A 20,341-nucleotide genomic window follows, 5' to 3' on the forward strand; every position below is an offset into this window, starting at 1 on the left:
CTTCCAATTGCTTCCCCCCACCTCCGCAAACCCACATACACTCCAAACACTTTCTATGGGAGTGGAGCAAAACCCTATACTATTTGACCTGCAAATCCTGCTTGACTTTAGGATACCACCACCACCACCTTTCGATAACCAAAATCCCAATGCCCTTTACGGTCATTGATCAAAGCTCAGGACATCTGTGAGAGATGGATGAACAGGTAGAGAGAGATTTCTTTGACAGGGTAACAAGCTTTGTGGATGGTGGGGAAGTGGTAGACGTGGTATATCTTGATTTTAGTAAGGCTTTTGATACGGTCTCACATGACCTTCTCAAACAAACTAGGGAAACGCAACCTAGATGGAGCTACTATACAGTGGGTGCATAACTGGTTGGAAAATCATTCCCAGAGAGTAGTCAGTGTTTCGCAGACACACTGGAAAGCCATATTGAGTGGGATCCCGCAGGGATCAGTTCTGGGTCCAGTTCTGTTCCATATCTTCATCAGTGATTTAGATAATGGCATAGAGAGTATACCGATGAAGTTTGTGGACAATACAAATCTGGGAGGGGTTGCAAGTACTTTGGAGAATAGGATTAAAATTCAAAATGATGTGGACAAACTGGAGAAATTGTCTGAAGTAAATAGGATGAAATTCAATAAGGACAAATGCAAAGTGCTCCACTTAGGAAGGAACAATCAGTTGCACACATACAAAATGGGAAATGACTACCTAAGAAGGAGTACTGCAGAAAGGGATCTGGGGGTCATAGTGGATCACAAGCTAAATATGAGTCAACAGTGTCACACTGTTGGAAAGAAAAAAAAACAAAAACATTCTGGGATGTATTAGCAGGCGCGTTGTAAACATGCCACAAGAAGTAATTCTGCCGCTCTACACCACGCTGGTTAGGCCTCAGTTGGAGTACTGTGTCCAGTTCTGGGCGCCGCATTTCAGGAAAGATGTGGACAAACTGGAGAAAATCCAGAGAAGAGCAACAAAAATGATGCAAGGTCTAAAAAACATGATCTATGAGTGAAGATTTAAAAAATTGGGTTTTCTTAGTCTGGAGAATAGAAGACTGAGAGGGGACATGATAGCAGTTTTCAAGCACATAACAGATAGTTACAAGGAGGAAGGGGAAAAATTGTTCTCTTTAGCCTCTGAGAAAAGGACAAGAAGCAATGGGTTTAAATTGCAGAAAGGCTGGTTTAGGTTGGCCATTAGGAAAAACTAACTAGCCAGACACTTAGGAAAACACTGGAATAAATTGCCTAGGGAAGTTGTGGAATCTCCGTCATTGGAGATTTTTAAGAGCAGGTTAGAGAAACACCTTTCAGGGATGGTCTGGAGATAATATATATTCCTGCCTTGAGTGCAGGTGACTGGATTAGAAGACCTCTTGAGGTGCCTTCCAGTCCTACAATTCTATGTTTAAGTGACTTGGCCAAGGTCAAACAGCAAGTCAGTGTTAGAGCTGGAAGAGATCCCAGACCTGACGTACTCCCTTGCTCTAACACCTAGGATGGACTTCTATTCAGTAGCTGGTGTACAGGATTACATGTTTGTGGGTGTCCTACCTTTCCAGGTCACAACAATACATTTCCTAGTGAAAATTTTCAGTGTGACAGACATGAACCCCTCGTTAGCAGTGCAATGAGGAATTCAGACAGATGTGGGTAATATACAAAAGAACTGAACCAAACTACAGCAGGGAAATACTCCCTCCAGCTATCAGAAGCCTGAAGGTTCCATTTGTATTTCTTCCCTTTACACCCACTTTTTATACTCTACAAAAGAGTATTTTCCAGCGAGAGTCTTTGGGAAAATCCCCATCACTGAGAGCTGCCCATGCATCACCCCTCTCAATTACTGTCACCCATGGCTGTATCGAGAGCCCTACCAAATGTATGGTCCATTTTGATCAATTTCATGGCCAGAGGTTTTTAAAACTGGTCAATTTCACATTTTCAGGTGTTTATATCTGAATTTTCACCATGTTGTAACCATGGGGGTCCCATCCCCGAAAGAGGTGTGGGGCGGGGGTCACAAAGCTGTTCTGGGTGGGGTTGCGGGATTGTCACCCTCACTTCTGTACTGCTGGGCTCTGAAGGCAGCACAGCCGCAGAGATTCCTGCGGCCTGGGGAGTTTCTGTGAAGTGGGTCTGATCTCCCCGCCAAGAACAGCCATGCAGGGGAAGAGGAAATCCTGTCCCCAGTCCAGCAGACTAGCAGCTGGGCCCAGAAAATGCTCCCAGCCCTGTCCCTCTTTCTCCTCTCCAATAGCTAGTTTTCACAGGGGAGGTCTGATTTCATGGTCCATGACATGTTTTTCACGGCTGTGGATTTGGATATCCATCAGCAGGATCAGAACTGCAGCAATTGCTCCCGATGAAGGGCTACCATGAGTGACACAAGCTTTCTCAGCAGCTAGCTGTGCAGCAGTTATAGCTACTACAGAATTTGCTTTGGTTTTTTAATCTACAAAGAAGCGTGACCACAAATAATCCCTCCTTTCCAGGACAGTTCAAAACTACGTTTAGACCACTCATTGTCTTGTTCCAATCTGTCCCCCACAACCATCCAACACCAGCTTTCTTTGTCCCTTCCTAGCATCTCGTCTTCCTGAACAGCCTTCGTATATCCACTGTCTTTCCATCTTATTTCAAATCTCTTTCAAACACATCATTTAATCTTCATCTGGACCACTTTACGTTGTGACCCAAGATCAATGCTTTTATAGAAATCAGAAATCAGCAGAAAAGTTTCAATTAAAAACAAAATTTTAGAAGCAGCAGTTAGAAAACCATTCTCTTACAGCGTCTGCAACTCATACTGTAGCACTGGGCTAGAACATGAGAGAAATTAACACCAACTATTAACACCTGCCCAATGCTGACAGCAATACAAAAGAAACAGCAAACACAGCAACATTTCTTTTAAAAGTACTTTTGGTTTTAAGCTCATGTGCAGTTTATTAGTAACAGGTAAGGTTATTTAAAAAAAAAAAAAAAAAAAAGGCTCTGATTTTTAAACAAAGGCCATGGCTACACTTGCAAATTTGCAGCGCTGCAGCAGGGTGTGAAAACACACCCTCTCCAGCGCTGCAAATTGCGGTGCTGCAAAGCGCCAGTGTGGTCAAAGCCCCAGCGCTGGGAGCGCGGCACGTTATTCCCCACAGGGAGGTGGAGTACGGACAGCGCTGGGAGAGCTCTCTCCCAGCGCTGGCGCTTTGACTACACTTAGCGCTTCAAAGCGCTGCCGTGGCAGCGCTGCCGCGGTAGCGCTTTGAAGTGCAAGTATAGCCGTAGCCTGAGAGCCTCTTTAATTTAAAACCCAACAAAGCCTGAGAGTAGGAAAGAAATGGTGAACTCAATTCATGGGGGAAACTAAGTGACATACTGACTGATGCCGAAATTCTGATGACCATGCCAGGTTCTGCAGGGCAAGAGCCATCAGAGAGAAGAAATGAGAGGAATGTGAGTAGGTGAAACCCAAACAACCCATCTAAAGGGAGGAAATGCCAAAGACATCCACTGCTCCACCAGTAAGGTCATGTCTTCACTAAAGAATCCACTCAAGTTACTCCTCTCACATTAGCCTAGCTTGACTCAACATGACCTCTCTGAGCAGCTTAACTGCTGATGAGTTGTGCTAAATTGATCTGTAGCCTATAGCTAGGCTTAGCGGAATTCGGAGGTGGAGGGATGGTTACTCATTTCAACAGATAATACTTGTGTTTATTTTAAGCTTTTTTTATTTTTATCTATTTCAATTTTCATAGTTGTGGGAAATTGGGGGGGGCAGACAAGGGAAAGGGGTCAGAAATTATGTAATGACAGACATTGAGACTCTAAACTAAAGCTTTAGAACAGTTAAAACACACAGTCAGCATCATGTGTCAAAATACACACAGTAAATATCCTTAAATCAAACTCTGACAGGTTCTCAAGAAGCATTCTTTTTACTTTGCCTATCCATACGTTTTATCATCACCAATGGAAGTATTTTTTCGTCTGTGCGTGCATAAGGTAAAACTGACATTTATTGATAAAAATCTAAGGCGTTCAAGTCTATCTATACCCAAGGGGCCAGCCAACTTGAGTAAAAAGCACCACCAACACTTAAGGTAAGCGTGTGTGTGTGGACAGGACTAGAGTTAACTCTGCGGTGAAGACAAGCCCTAAGAGATATAAATTTAAAAAACTCCTCACAATCCCACCACTGTGATTAGCCACTTGGTAATTCTCTACACAGACTGCCCTACTGAATCATCAGTTAGCTGGCGCCATTGTACGCAAGTGGATATACAGAAGTTCTACCAGCACGACTAGCTTGAGAATGAAGTCTATTAGTCAGGTTGAGAGATTCCTTTGCTGCCACTACCCCCAATCAAATCCCTTAAACCTGCAATTTAGAGGAATAAGAAACTGTCTTGTTTACTGAGCCCTGTATTTAACAATAATCTACAATCAGTTTTCTAGTCGATAATCACTCTAAGTGCATGCACAGATTTTCCCTTGTTCCTGTAAAACCTCTGCTGGCTTTGCTCCAGTTTCCACTCTCTTTTCTGTAGGCCAACATGGCATCTCTTCTTTTGCACTGACCCCAGCCAATGTTTCTGTAACACCTTGGCCCAGACCCCCTCTGCACAGTCCCCAGTCCGCTGTGAGCGGACCCAACTGCTGGGTCCCACATGCTTCCACGACAAGTGGGTCTGAGTTGAGCTGGGTTGAGCTGTCTCTGTTTCTAGCTCTGGGTCTACAGGGTCATGGTGGGACTCCACATTCCAGCTCCCCTAGACCTTGAAACAACTGCCTCAGACCTCCCAATCCCTCATCCCCTCACCAACGAGTTTTCCGCCCAAACTGCGGGCACTCTGGGCTTCTGGGTTAACTCCTACTGGACAATATGGCAAGAAGCAAGAAACAGGCTTGGGAAAAGACCTCATTTGCCACAGTCACTTCAGTGTTGAAAGCACTCGAGAACAACAGATCTTTGCGGAGATTAAAGTCTCATGACACACCTTAGTCTGCTCTCACCCAATCTGTGAGCCTGGGGTTTGTCAGCGTTTCAGGATGGGCGGAGTCCCTCCTGCATAGCCTGCTTCCAAGCAGCAATGGTCAGCTTCCCAACCCTCTCCCCCGCATCAACTCAGAGCAGCATCCCACTCAAAAAGTCTGCTCCTTTTTGCCATGCTTTCCACTGGAAAGCCCCAGCCCCGCCCACAGTCAGGCTCACCACATTTATGGAAGAACACAAGAAACAGCCATATAGGGTCAGACCAGCGATCCACCTAGCCCAGCATCCTGTCTTCTGACAGGGACCAGCACCAGATGTTTCACAGGGAATGAACAGAACAGGGCAATTATTAAGTAATCCATCCCCTGTCATCCAGCTCCAACTTCTGGTGGTCAGAGATTTAGGGAGCCCCAGAGCATGGGGGTTGCATCCCTGACCATCTTAGCTAATAGCCACTGATGGACCGATCCTCTGTGAATTTGTCTGATTATTTTTTGAATCCAGTTACACTTTTGGCCTTCACAACATCCCCTGGCAACGAGCATGTTGTGTAAAGAAGTACTTATACCTGTTGCCTATTAATTTCATTGGATGACCCCTGGTTCTTGCATGACGTGAAGAGGTAAATAACACTTCCCTATTCAGATTCTCCATGTCATTTATTGTTTTACAGAAAATCTGTTGTTCGATAGGCATGAGTAAGTGGTTGAGAGACAATCAGAATCAATGGATGGCTTCTCAGTGATCATCATTCAACAGATATATCAAAAACCTTTCTTGGGCAGGCACTGTTTTCAGTGCAATACAATAAGCTGCCTAGGGAAAGTTTAGACATGCTCAGCACATACACCTATACACCGATATAACGCGACCCGATATAACACGAATTCGGATATAACGCGGTAAAGTAGTGCCCTGGGGGGTAAGGGTGGGGAGGGCTGTGCACTCCGGCGGATCAAAGCAAGTTCAATATAATGCGGTTTCACCTATAACGCAGTAAGATTTTTTGCCTCCCGAGGACAGCGTTATATCGGGGTAGAGGTGTATTACAAAAATAAAGAAGGTCCTAATACAAAATGAGTTCACAATTTGATACACACATGCCACAGTCATGGTTTCTTTCCCTCTAACCCCACATTGTGTTCTAGCCTTCCTTCTCCAAATTTTCCTCTTGATTTCTCCCAAATACTTCACTTCCCTAAGGGCTTGTCTACACATGGAATTGTTCCCGATTAACATCATATGTGGACACTTGCCCTGGAATAAGAGTCCACACATGGAGTTATCCAGGAGCAGGCACTGTGCTTTAAATTCACACCCTATCTTAATCTACATTAATTTTCAAGTGTAAACAAGTCCTAATCTATCCTATCAAGTCTTCTTCACACATGCACACCCTTGTACACATCCACACATCCTATTCACACAATTCAGTGAGGGTTAATTAGCACAGTAAGCAACGCAATTGCTTCCAGAGTGCGAACACAGACAGACCCCTCTGAATTCTGCCCGACCAGCATAATCTGCCCAGGCCAAGGCTACGCATCGGACTTGGTATTTGATTCCAAGTGTCTATTTTTCAGCAGTGTTCTACCTGTGTCAGGTTGATATACAGCACAATGCCACTACTTGAATATTTTAACCAGATATTTAACAGCTAGACAAAAAACTTACACTCTCCAGGGTTAATGCCCAACACAGAATCCCTCCACTCCCCCTCCTTCAGCTGAGGCAGGTGCTGAGATTCCTATATGGACACAGTAGTTCTTGTCTTTCCTAGCAACCTCTGGCCAGCTGGTATCTGAAAAGTTTGAGGCCTTTCTTGCGTTGCACTCTAGATCTTAGAAGGGATTAAAAACCACTGTTTGCGCCACCCATACCAGAGCCACTAGGATGATGTAGAGATGGAGAGCTTCCACTGTTCTCGGCATCCCGAAGTCTCTTTTGGATTGTGATCCTGTGTGAAAAGCTCCACTCCCTGCTCTGGAATTTCCCAGACACTAGCAACACAAAATTGACCCTATTGTCAGTTCCACAGATGCTGGCAGGAGTCTCAGAAGAGGCACTGACCTCTGAAAAGACTGCCAGGTTGCAGCAGAGAAGAAACTGGCCAGAGATATGAGCAGCAGCAGCGACACTAAAGCCATCTCCTGACAGATTCAGAAAGCACTGCATTAGTTTACACACCAGTCACGTTTTGAAGCCTATCATCACATCCATTAGAGATGAAAATTATTCACATGTTTTTAGTGAGTTCTTAGATTCCCAGGAGAGAGCCGTCAAGTTCAGCTAAAAGTTTCTCACCACAGGGAAGTGGATTTTTTCTCAAGACTCAATGATTCATTGCCAAAAAGTTTGCTCACCTGTTTGACACAGTTAGCTGCCAGTTAAATGTTCTCATCTAGTCTAGTAGAGGCTGGATCCAAACAGATGTGTTTAAGATCTTACATTTTTCATCGTGGGGCCATTTTATAAACACGCATGAGCTGCAGAAAGCTCTAATAGCACCCTATGGAAGATCTTAGAAGAATTGCTATTCTTGGCTGCAAGATCACTTATTCCCAGGACGTGGAAATGGTTAGAACCACCACCCCGGACTGAATGGTTGAAAAACAATCTGCAAAAGCACTCAAAACTCCATCCACTTGAGAAGTAACTCATAGATGCCCACAACAGCCATGCTAGGAGCAGCATTCAGCAAGTTACATAAGCATATAAGATGGCTATACTGGGTCAGACCAATGGCCCATCTATCCCAGTATCACCTCTTGAGATAGTGGCTAGTGCCAGATGCTTCAGAGGGAATGAACAGAACAGAGCAATTATCAAGGGATCCATACCCTGTTGTCCAATCCCAGTTTCTGGCAGTCAGAGGTTTAGGGACATTCAGATCATGGAGTTGCATCCCTGAGCATCTTGGCTAATAGTCATTGATAGACATATCCTCCATGAAAGTATCTAGTTCTTTTTTGAAAGCCATTATACTTTTTGGACTTCACAATGTCTCCTGGCAATGAGTTCCACAGGTTGACTGTGCCTGGTGTGAAATACTTCATTTTGTTTGTTTTAAACCTGCTGCCTATTAATATAATTGGACAACACCTCGTTTTTGTGTTATGAGAAGGAATAAATGACACTTCCTTAGTCGCTTTCTCCACCCCATTCATGATTTTATAGACCCCTACCGTAACCTTCGTCATCTCTTTTCTAAGCTAACATAGCGCTGTCTACACCAGCACCAGCACAGGAGTCAGTATAACTATGGTCACTCAGAGGTGCGGATTATTCACATCCCTGAGCAACGTTGTTATACCGAAGTAATTCTGTACCTTAGCCCTGGTCTACACTACGAGTTTAGGTCAAATTTAGCAGCATTAGATTGATTTAACCCTGCACCCGTCCACACAACGAGGCCATTACTTTCGACTTAAAGGGCTGTTAAAATTGATTTTGGTACTCCTCCCCCGACGAGGGGATTAGCGCTTAAATCGACCTTGCCAGGTCGAATTTGGGGTAGCGTGGTCGCAATCTGACGGTATTGCTCTCCGGGAGCTATCCCAGAGTGCTCCATTGTGATCGCTCTGGATAGCGCTCTCAACTCCGATGCACTGGCCAGGTAGACAGGAAACGTCCTGCGAACTTTTGAATCTCATTTCCTGTTTAGCCAGCGTGGCGATCTGCAGGTGAATGCAGCTCTCATCAGCAGAGGTGACTGTGATGGAATCCCAGAATCGCAAAAGAGCTCCAGCATGGACCGAACGGGAGGTACGGGATCTGATTGCTGTATGGGGAGACGAATCCGTGCTATCAGAACTCAGTTCCAAAAGACAAAATGCCCAAACATTTGAAAAAAATCTCAAAGGGCAGGAAGGACAGAGGCTATAACAGGGACCCACAGCAGTGCCACGTGAAACTTAAGGAGCTGAGGCAAGCCTACCAAAAAACCAGAGAGGCAAATGGCTGCTCCGGGTCAGAGCCCCAGACATGCTGCTTCTCTGATGAGCTGCATGCCATTCTAGGGGGTGCCCCTACAACTACCCCACCCCTGTGCTTTGACTCCATCAATAGAGTAGCACACAACAGGGATGTGGGTTTGGGGGATGAGGAAGATGAGGAGGAGGAGGTTGAAGATAGCTCACAGCAAGGAAGCGGAGAAACCGTTTTCCCTGACAGCCAGGAACTGTTTCTCACCTGGGACCTGGAATCCACCTTCACATTTCCCAGAGTCACTACCCTTGATATCAGCAGCTCTTTGATTGTGTTGGCTAATTGGATCACAGCAGCCCCCACAGTAGATTTGCCCACTCCAAATTGATACCCGACTTACCGGTAGCTGTCTGGCATTGCAAGCTTCCACGGGGCTATCGCCACTCGTTTCTCAACTGTGAGGGCTGCTCTCATCTTGGTATTCTTGTGCTTCAGGGCAGGGGAAAGCAAGTCAGAAAGTTCCATGAAAGTGCCCTTACACAAGCGAAAGTTTCGCAGCCACTGGGAATTGTCCCAGACATGCAACACTACGAGGTCTCACCAGTCTGTGCTTGTTTCCTGGGCCCAAAATCAGCGTTCCACGGCATGAACCTGCCCCATTAACATCATGATGTCCACATTGCCGGGGCTTTGAGAGAAGTCTGTGTCCATGTCCTCATCACCGTGCTGCCATCGCCTAATCGCCTGCTTTTGCAGGTTCTGGTTCTGCATATACTGCAGGATAATGCGCACGGTGTTTACAGTGCTCATAATTGCGGTGGTGTCTGAGCGGGCTCCATGCTTGCCATGCTATGGCGTCTGCCCTGAAAAAAGGCGCAAACGATTGTCTGCTGTTGCTCTGACGGAGGGAGGGGCAAGCGACGACATGGCTTACAGGGTTGTCACACAGAATGGTCCCCTCAAGGATTGAACTCACAACCCTGGGTTTAGCAGACCAATGCTCAAACCACTGAGCTATCCCTCCCCCACTATTCACGGAGGGAGGGAGGAGCAAATGAATACAAAACAAATCTGGTCTCTTTATTACTTTGATCCACTCCATCTCTCTGATACATCTTAGGCTGGCAGCAGACGGTGCAGTACGACTGCCGGCCATCGTCGTCTCCCATTTATGTCCAGGCGCTTCTGGCCAACCTCACTGAGGCCAGCCAGGAGCACACACATCTGCCCAGGCACCCCTGACCAACCTCACTGAGGTCAACTAAAAGAGCACCCAGGAGATTACGACAATGGCTACCAATCATAATGCACCGTCTGCTGCCAAAAGGCAATGAGCTGCTGCTGTGTAGCAATGCAGTCCCATGTCTGCCAGCACCCAAGAGACATACAGTGATGGTGAGCTGAGCGGGCTCCATGCTTGCTGTGGTATGTCTGCATGGGTAACCCAGGAAAAAAGGCAAGAAAGGATTTATTGCTGTTGCGGGTGGGGAGGGCTGACATTTACCTAGAACCACCAGCGATAATGTTTTTGCCCCATCAGGCATTGGGAGCTCAACCCAGCATTCCAATGGGCAGCCGAGACTGCGGGATAGCTACCCACAATGCAACACTCCAGAAGTCGACACTAACCTCGGTACTGTGGATGCACTCCACCGAGTCAATGGTCTTAAGTGGGGACACACACAATCGACTGTATAAAATCGATTTCTAAAAAAATCGACTTCTATAAATTCGACCTAATTCCGTAGTGTAGACATATCCATAGACAAAGGTCCAGTCTTTTTAACCACTCCTCATATGGAAGCGGTTCCTACCCCTAATCATTTGTGTTGCTCTTCTCTGTACCTTTTCCAATTCCAAGGTATCTTTTTTTGACATGGGGTGACCAGATCTACACGCAGTATTCAAGGTGTGCGCTTGCCATGAATTTATAGAGAGACATTGTGCTATTTTCTGTTTTATCTATCCCTTTCCTAGTGGCTCTTAACATTCTATTCAGGGGTTTTTTTGACTGCCGCTGCACATGGAGAGGATGTTTTCAGAGAACTATCCACAGTGACTCCAAGATCTCTTTCTTGAATGGTAACAGCTAATTTAACCCAACTTAGTGAGATCCCTTTGTAATTCTTTGCAATTTTTAGGATTTAACTATCCAGAGTAATTTTGTAACATCTGCAAACTTTGTCTCTTAACTGTTTACCCCTTTTTCCAGATCACCTATGGATATACTGAACCCCACAGGTCCCAATACAGATCCTTAGGGGATCCAACTATTTATCACTTTCCATTGTGAAAGCTGCCCATTTATTCCTACCCTTTGTTTCCTATCTTTTAAGCAGTAACTGATCCATGAAAGGACCTCAGACTGATAGACTTTAAGGCCAGAAGGGACCATTGTGACCTCCCGCACACCGCAGGCCACAGAAACTCACCCACCTCCTTGTGTAATAAACCCCAATCTCTGGCTGAGTTACTGATGTCCTCAAATCATGATTTAAAGACTTCACATTACAGAGACGCCACCATTTATTCTGGTTTAAATCTGCAAGTGGCCCATGCCCCATGCTGCAGAGAAAAGTGAAAACCCGCCACGGTCTCTGCCAATCTGACCCAGGGGGAGATTCCTTCCCAACCCCAAATATGGCAATCAGCTGAACCCTGAACATGCCAGCAAGACCTGCCAGCCAGACACCTGTGAAAGAATTCTCTGTAGTAACTCAGAGCCCTCCCCATCTAGTGCATCATCTCTGGCCATTCCGGATTTTTGCTACTAGCAGTTGCAGATCGGCTACGTGCCACTGTAGCACCACGCCCTCCATAAACTTACCAAGCTCAGTTTTGAAGCCAGTTAGGTTTTTGGCCCCACTGCTCCACTCTGAAAGATGTTCTGGAACTTCACTCCTCTGATGGTAAGAAACCTTTGTCTAATTTCAAGCCTAAACTTATTGATGGCCAGTTTACATCCATTTGTTCTTATGTCCACATTGGCACTTTACTTAAATACCTCCTCTCCCTCCCTGGTACTTATCCCCGTGATGTACTTGTAGAGAGCAATCATATCTCCCCTCGACCTTCTTTTGGTTAGGCTAAACAAGCCAAGCTCATTTAGTCTCCTCTCGTAAGGTATGTTTTCCATTCCTCTGATCATCCTAGTAGCCCTTCTCTGCACCTGTTCCAGTTTGAATTCATCTTTCTTAAACATGGGAGACCAGAACTGCACACAGTGTTCCAGATAAGGTCTCACCAGTGCCTTGTATAATGGCAATAACACTTCCCTATCTCTACAGGAAATACCTCGCCTGATGCATCCTGGGAGTGTATAAGCCTTTTTCATGGCCTCATCACATTGGCAGCTCATAATCATCTTGTAATTCATCAACAAACCCAAGTTTTTCTCCTCCTCTGTCGCTTCCAACTGATACATCCCCAGCTTATGGCAAAAACATTTGTTGATAGTCTCTAAGTGCATGACCTTGCAATTTGCACTACTAAATTTCATCTCATTTCTATTACTCCAGTTTTCAAGGTCCTCCATATCTCCTTGCATGATATTCCAGTCCTCCTTCATATTGGTAATACCTCCCAACTTTGTGTCATCTGCAAATTTTATTAGCAGTCTCCTACTTTTTATGCCCTCTTTGTTGTGAGATCTTCTCAAAGGCTTTCTGAAAGTCCAAGTACATTATATCCATTGTTGACACCTTCAGTGAATTCTAATAGATTGGTGAGGCATGATTTCTCTTGGCAAAAGCTGTGTTGACTCTTCCCCAATATACTGTGTTCATCTGTGTGTCTGGTAATTCTGTTCTTTACTATAGTTTCAGCCAATTTGCCTGATACTAAAGTTAGGTTTACCAGCCTGTAATTGCCATGATCACCTCTGGAGCCTTTTTTTTTTTTTTAATCTACATTACATTAGCTATCCTCTTGTCATCTGGTACAGAGACTGATTTAAGTGACAGGTTACATACTACAGTTAGTAGTTCTGTAAATTCATATCTGAGTTCCTTCAGAACTCTTGGGAGACTACTATATGGTCCTGGTGACTTATTACAGTTTAATAATTTATCGATTTCTTTCAAAACCTCCTCTTACTGACACCTCACTCGGGGACAATTCTTCAGATTTGTCACATAAGAATGGCTCCGGTGTGGGAATCTCCCTCACACCCTCTGTAATGAAGACTGAGGCAAAGAATTCATTTAGATTCTCCACAATGGCCTTGTCTTTCTTGAACGTTCCTTTAGCACCTCAATCGTACAGTGGCCCTACTCACTGTTTGTCAGGCTTCCTGCTTCCGATGTACTTAATTTTTTTGCCATTGGTTTTCGTGTCTTTTGCTAGCTGCTTTTCAGATTCTTTTTTTCACATGCCTTATGACACTTGACTTGCCAGAGTTTATGTTCCTTTCTATTCTTCTCAGGAAGATCTGACTTCCAATTTTTAAAACATGCCTTTTTGCCTCTAATTGCCTCTTTTACTCTGCTGTTTAGCCATGGTGGCATTTTCTTTTTTAAATCCTCATTTAGTCTAGCCTCTATTATAGTGTTTTTAAATAATCTCCATGCAGTCTGCAGGCATTTCACTGTTGATTGTTCCTTTTAATTTCTGTTTAGCCTCCTCATTTTTCTGACCAAGGGCCTATTGTTCCAGCCCTACTCAGCACTTCATCTTCCTTGTCCCAGCAGTTCCAGGGGAATAACAGCTTTAGACTCTGCCAGACTCTAGAATTGAGTGTAGCAGGGTTCCGTGTTCCAGTGTGGGGCAGAAGATGAGCATGTTCACAGGGCAAGGAAGGACAATGTGCTCTGACACTACTCAGATCCTTGAGCTAGTTAAGGTCACCACTGTGTTTCCGAGGACAGTAAGAGCTCACTGGCCCTCTCCCCCTGAGGTCTGCAAACTGCTGCTCTTGCAGCTGTTTTTAGGGAAAGAGTTAAGAAGGAGAATTCAACAAGGGGAGCAGAACAGAGCATAGAGGAAGCAGCAGCAAGAGGAAGGGGAAGGAAAAAAAAAGAGATGCCACCCACTTTGTCCCCCACAGAGCTGGTGGGGAAAGAAAGTGACAAAAGAAAGCATAGGGCTTGTCTACAGGAACCACAGACTGGGGTGTGAATTTACCCTACACTAGCTTGCTGTGGTGTAACTGCATATACCCTGCTAATGCATGTTAACAGTTCATTAATGCACTGTGAGCTAGTCCCCTTTCAAAAAAAGGATCAGAGCAAAGCGTTCTAACAAGCTGTTAATGCATGTCAGCAAGGTGCACAGTGACAATTATACAGCAGCAGACTAGCCCAGGGTTGCTGTGGTCTAATTGTTGGTGTAGGCAAGTCCTTAAAAAGAGAGGGTGCATTCTAGTGAAGAGAAAGTTTGCAGTTTTCACACAGGTTAGCAAGTCCAAGGTAAACCCTAGGGTCTTCATAGTCTAACTCAATCTGGTAATGACAAAATTGCCTTGTTTTCACTCAGATTTGACTTAAGAACACACAACCTTAAAGTGTTAGAACATGGTGAAACACAAGGAATCTGACTTAAAGCCCAATTTTTAACCATGGTTCCCCTGCCCTCAAATTTTATTTTTTTAAAACATTTAACTTATAATGAGCTCTGTAGTCAAACCTCATTGCTGCTATTATTGATTACTTTTTTTGCTGGAAGCAACCTAGCAGTTTTTAACTACTAGGACATACAACAATAAAAAAGAACTTTTTGCTTACGCTGCATAAGAATTATTTAAAAATCAATGAGTGTTTCTTGGGAGCTGTTACATTACCTAATTAACAGCCATGTGCCAGTGACATTTTTAAACGTTGCGGAAGTAACAAAATATGACTACGTAATTAAATTGAATTTATTGTGTTTGCTGGGGTGCAGTGGAGAGAACCTCCTTTAGCAGCCCTTGCTCTGGTATGGGCCCAATTATCTTCTCAGTGGATGGCTGATAAATCAGAGGGCTGTTACCTTTTATCAAAGAATCAGCTGGTTCCTAGATCTGCATTTACTCATGCTTCCTCTCAGGTGTAATTAATTCTGTAGCAAAAGGTAACATGGGGCATCACCAATAGGTGGCATTGCCTAGAATAAAAAGAAGAAATATGCACATGTAACTGAGAACAGTTGCCGGGAGCTGTGTATACACTGCCCTAAACATGACTGGTTAGATGGTAATTTATTTATTTATTTATTTTTGCATTGTCTTCAGGAGAGTAACATAGCTCTCAGAAACGAGAGTAAGACGTCTCCTGTTGCATGACTTGTATTTAAATATATAACCGTAACTCTGTGTGCAGACAGGTATTCTACTCTTGGGACCCAAACCACCTCCCACTGAAGTAAACAGAGGCCTTTCCTTTGACTTCACTTAGCACTGAATCTGACCCCAATGTCCCTCTTTTGTTTGAGGGTACATCTTCACAGAGTTCACTTGAGTTATCTACATTTAAATGTAACCCTCTCGCGTTAGGCTAACCTGAGTGAGAGCAGCCACATTGTGAAAAAGCTTTCAAGTTGCTATGTCCACACTTCTCTGCACTCACTCATGCATGGCACTAAGATTTCTGGGGGCATACACCAGGGTTCTTTGTAATGCAGTAAGCTGAACTGCTCTAGGAATTCTCTCTCCCCCAGTGAATTGTGGGAGAACTTTGTCCTTTCTGGGCACACAGGAGGAATTATGGGAAGGTACTGGAGGACTAGCAGCACATGAGTTGAGCTGGCCTGCATCCACCACAGTAGTAACATCAGCAGCTGGTTGTGCTTCCTCTAGCACAGGGGTTGGCAACCTACTGCACACGTGCCAAAGGTGACACGCGAGCCGATTTTGCCTGGCACGTGGTTGCCAGCCGATGTCCCGGCTGCCGGCCCCACTCAGTATCCAGAACCGTACCCCAGCGGCAGGCATGCCCCCCGGCTCCCCCTTCACCACGCTCGGGTTCTGCAGCTCCCAGGAGTGAGAGCCGCCAGGGTGTGGGGCCCTGAGCCTGCTGCGGGAGGGGCAGCAGCTCACACTCCCGGGAGCTGCAGAGCCCGAGCGCGGCAAGGGGGGAGTCAGGGGTCACACAGGGACCGCTGGCCACATGCACGTGCTGCAGTAGCCCGCCAGGGGGGCACCGGGCCACAGCCCAGGCAGGTGTGCCCCCCAGCTCCCCCCTCACCGCACTCGGGTTCTGCGGCTCCTGGAAGTGTGAGCTGCTGCTGCCGCTGCCCCTCCCACAGCCCGCCCTCGCTGCCTCAGCACTCCACATGGAGCCAGCGTCTGACCGGCATGGGCATGGTAAGGGAAGTCCCGGGGGGCAGTCAGGGAGTAGAGGGAGGGTTGGATTGGTCGGGAGTTCTGGGGGTCCTGTCAGGGGGCGGGGAGTGGTTGGATGGGACGTGGGAGTCCCAGGGATCTGTCTGGGGGCAGGGGTGTGGATAAGGGTTGGGGCAGTCAGGGGAAAGGTAGGGGTTAGAGTCCTGGGGGCAATTAGGTGGGGGTCTCAGGAGGGGACAGTCAAGGAACAAGGAGCAGGGAGGCTTAGGTAGGGGCGGGGTTCGGGGAGGGAGTTAAGGGCAGGGGTCCCAGGAGGTGGCAGTCAGGGGACAAGGAGCGGGGCGGGGGGGGTTGGGGGTTCTGATCAGGGCAATCGGGGTGGGAAGTGGGAGGGAGTGGACGGGGGCGGGGCTAGGGCAGGGCTCTCCCCTCTTTCTGATTGTTGAAATATGGTAACCCTAGGCGAGGGGCGAGCCGGGGGGCGCATGGGGGCTGGCTCCTGCATACATCCACTACAGGCTGCAGGAGCCCCCTAGGGGGCACCGGGCCGCAGCCTGGGCAGGAGGATCACGGCTGCTCCCCGCTAGCGGTACCGCCGCCTTTGCAGGGCTGCTGCCCCCCTGCACCGCACCAGCTCCTCCATGGCTGGGGCTCGCTGCTACCGCAAGCGGGACGCTCTGGCTCTCTGGTGCCTCCGGAAGGCGGCTCCTCCCTGCTGAGCTGCTGCAGCAGCCCAAGCCCGGCAAAGCCAGTGAGTGGGCTTGGGGCAGGGGCCACTGGGGTGGGGTGGGCAGGGCAGGGGGGCCTCTGTGGAATTTTCGCCTAGGGTGCAAAATATCCTTGCACCGGCCCTGCCCCAGGTTAAGAACCACTGCACTAAACTGATAAGATCTGCATTTTAATTTAATTTTAAATGAAGCTTCTTAAACATTTTAAAAAACTTGTTTACTTTACATACAACAATAGTTTATAGACTTGTAGAGAGAGACCCTCTAAAAACGTTAAAATGTATTACCGGCACGCGAAACCTTAGATTACAGTGAATAAATGAAGACTCGGCACAGCACTTCTGAAAGGTTGCCAACCCCTGCTCTAGCATTAGCCTTTACCCCGGACTTGCCAGCCAACTCAAGTTAAATGAACGGACTTGAGAGTCAGGGCAGTGGTCCCCAAACTGTGAGGTGCGCCCCCCTAGGGGGACACAGAGGAACGTTGGTGTGGGGGGGCGGCGTGGCAGGGCCTGTGGTATGTCGGACAGGGAGGGAGTGCCACCCAGCCCCACTCTGCACCCTGCTCTGGCTCCAAGCCCTGCTCTGCCCCCCAGACACAGCTCCACACCACCCTCTGCCCAGCTCTGCCCTCATTCCCTCTTCAGCCCCACCCCCTCATCCCCCCATCCCCAGTTCCGCCTTCAGCCCCAGCTCTGCTGTGGAGGAAGCCTAGGCTGTGCGGTAATGGAGGAGGGGCATGGACCGATTCCGTTACTGGTGGGGAGGACACGAAAAATTTGGGCACAAGTGAGTTAGGGGCTGTGCTCAAATTATAACTTAAGTTCCTCAACTTTTGGAACCCGGGGCGCAATAGGTGCCCCCAGCTGGGGAACCCCTAGCCCTGCCCCTCCCACACATACCCTAGATTTCACTGGGGAGATCTGATTTCACAGTTCATGATACATTTTTCATGGCTGTGAATTTGGTAGGGCCCTACTTATACTTAGGGCTTGTCTACACTGACAATTTACAGCACTGCAGCTTTCTCGCTCAGGGGTGTGAAAAAACCATCCCTCTGAGCGCAGCAAGTTTCAGCACTGTAAGGCGCCAGTGTAGACGGTGCACCAGCACTGGGAGCTATGCCCCTCGTGGAGGTGGGTTTTTTTTTTTAAGAGAGCTGGGAGAGCTCTCTCCCGGTGCTGCGCCGCGACCACAAGAGGCAGCGCTTTAGCATTGCCAGTGTCCACTAGCCGTTAGGTTATAATCTCTTTGGGGAAGGGACAGTCTTTTTGTTCTACATTTGTTCAGTGCCTAGCTCAGTGGGGTCCCAGACTCTAGGGTAATACAAATAATAATAGTGAAGACAACCCCTGTGAGAAAGAGAATCCACTCACGTATGCTAGCATTTAAATAGTAACAACAAGGTTTTGAAGATCACACCTTACAAACATGAACAGGGTGGCAGTGGGACAAGTTCACAGCTTTGCTGCTGATCTGATTTAGCTGGAGACGTTTTTTATTTTTTTGTTTTGCAAGACTGGGTTAACAGAACAGCAGCAGCACGCTTGGGAAAGCAGTGGAGGAGGGGAGCAGCAACAGAACAAAGCAAACTTCAGTTCCTGTCTACACAAAGTTGGACTGGTTTAACTAAAAGTATTTTTTAAGTCACACACATACATACTGCTCCATTCTGTGTGGATTTTGGTAAGGGACCCCTTTAAACTAAGTCAATATAAACAAGGTTTAAATTCAAGAACGTCCACACAGAGGTTGCACCGGTTTAACTAACTCACTTTAAAATGGTGCGGCTTTGTACAAGGATCAACACTTGCATCGTTGGGATGACTGTACTGTGTGCATTCTAGTGAAGCATTTACACTCTCCCTCCTGCAAGCTACCCTAGGAGCAGCAGCAGTCACCCTCAGGGATCCTGCATCCTGGGAAGCAAAGGAGGGAGACCTTCATTGGGAATTGTTCAAAGATGCAGGTGCCCATGCCCACAAGTGATTTTTCAATCGTACTCTTTATGAGTGTTTAAATTTCCCCCTCCAATGCTACCAAGGGAGGTGCTACTCTGGAGGTTTTTTTGATCACCTGTTTCAGTTACTGATGAGTAAAGGGTCTTGAAACGCTGTGTTTCACCCACACACTGTTGCCAGTAAAATACCTAAAGGGACTTTCCCTTTAACTTTCAAAATAAAACAAACAAACAAAAAAATAGACCTCTCTCCTCTGTGCTGAGACCAAGAATGTGAAATTTCAGTTGGTCCCAATTGAGAATTTCACAAAATAATAAGCATGTGAAAACAAATAAAGTTTTAACTTTGCAGGCACAGAGTAAAGATAGGGAAAGACACCTATGTTTGAAGCCAAGTGATTAAGCACCTATTAGCCTGCAGTTGTGCTCCAGAATTTAAAATTTAATTTCTAATGACATTTCTAGTCCTTATGGTTGAAAAGCAAACCTTCCAAACTTGAACTGAATTTAGCTTGATGCAGCCCTGCCTTCCTGAATTCCCAGCAGACTGCCTCAAACAGTAGCTCAGAAGAGAGTGAATTAACACATTTTCCTCTCCATTTGGTTAACTCTGGAACATAATGACAATTTTGATGTACTGCTGGGTGCTGCCAAGAATGCTAAAGTGGAGAACAGGCAAATACACCTGTATTAAGCATTTGTGAAACACAGGATAGAGTCCCAAATCAGTAAAATCTCCCAGTTCTAAATTTAATTCCAACCGTTGTAGAATATAGCACAAACACAACACAAATCGGGGTGCCTTTAAATCCAGTCTGGTGAAAAGTAAGGGATCTTATGAAATGAGTTGGTTATATACACAAGGTATCAACTTCCATTGACTTGTGGTTTGTTTCTTTCCATGGCCATCAGTAACTGCACATGCATCCGTATAGGGCTATGCTAGCCACTACACTAGGGCTTCTGCTGGCACAGCTATGTCAGTCAGGCTATGGCTACACTTGCACTTCAAAGCAGCGCTTTGAAGCGCTAAGTGTAGTCAAAGCGCCAGTGCTGGGAGAGAGCTCTCCCAGCGCTGTCCGTACTCCACCTCCCTGTGGGGAATAACGTACAGCGCTGGGGCTTTGACCACACTGGCGCTTTGTAGCGCCGCCATTTGCAGCGCTGGAGAGGGTGTGTTTTCACACCCTGCTGCAGCGCTGCAAATTTGCAAGTGTAGCCATGCCCTCAGGGATCACTGCTCTTCAAGCTCACACCCCTGACCGTCACAGCTGTGCTGGCAGACATCTGTAGCATGGACAGAGCCTAAGGCTTGTATTCTTGCTGAACAAGTTTACCAAGAAGGATGCACATAAAAAAATCCATTCATTCGGCTTAAATCTCAGTTCCTCTGAGTGGGCAGATAAAGTTATAATTGAATTAGTTAGAAGCTGGCAGTAACATAAAACCCAAGATTTAGAC

At 46.5% G+C, this 20,341-nt stretch overlaps 1 protein-coding gene across 4 annotated transcripts in view; it reads right to left on the minus strand.

Annotated features, from left to right (window-relative positions):
* The window catches only part of PTP4A3 (protein tyrosine phosphatase 4A3), a 162,075-nt gene that overhangs the window by 138,682 nt on the left and 3,052 nt on the right, over positions 1-20,341 (minus strand). For 3 of the 4 annotated variants that reach the window (XM_039522540.1, XM_039522536.1, XM_039522538.1), the window contains exon 2: positions 14,902-15,015. The exons of the other annotated variant lie outside the window; for it this stretch is intronic. The gene's annotated coding sequence lies outside the window, so the exon portion shown is untranslated. The remainder of the gene's footprint in view (positions 1-14,901; positions 15,016-20,341) is intronic. 4 annotated transcript variants of the gene reach the window in all.

Source organism: Mauremys reevesii, linkage group 2 (assembly GCF_016161935.1).
Source record: "Mauremys reevesii isolate NIE-2019 linkage group 2, ASM1616193v1, whole genome shotgun sequence".
Lineage (NCBI taxonomy): Eukaryota > Metazoa > Chordata > Testudines > Geoemydidae > Mauremys > Mauremys reevesii.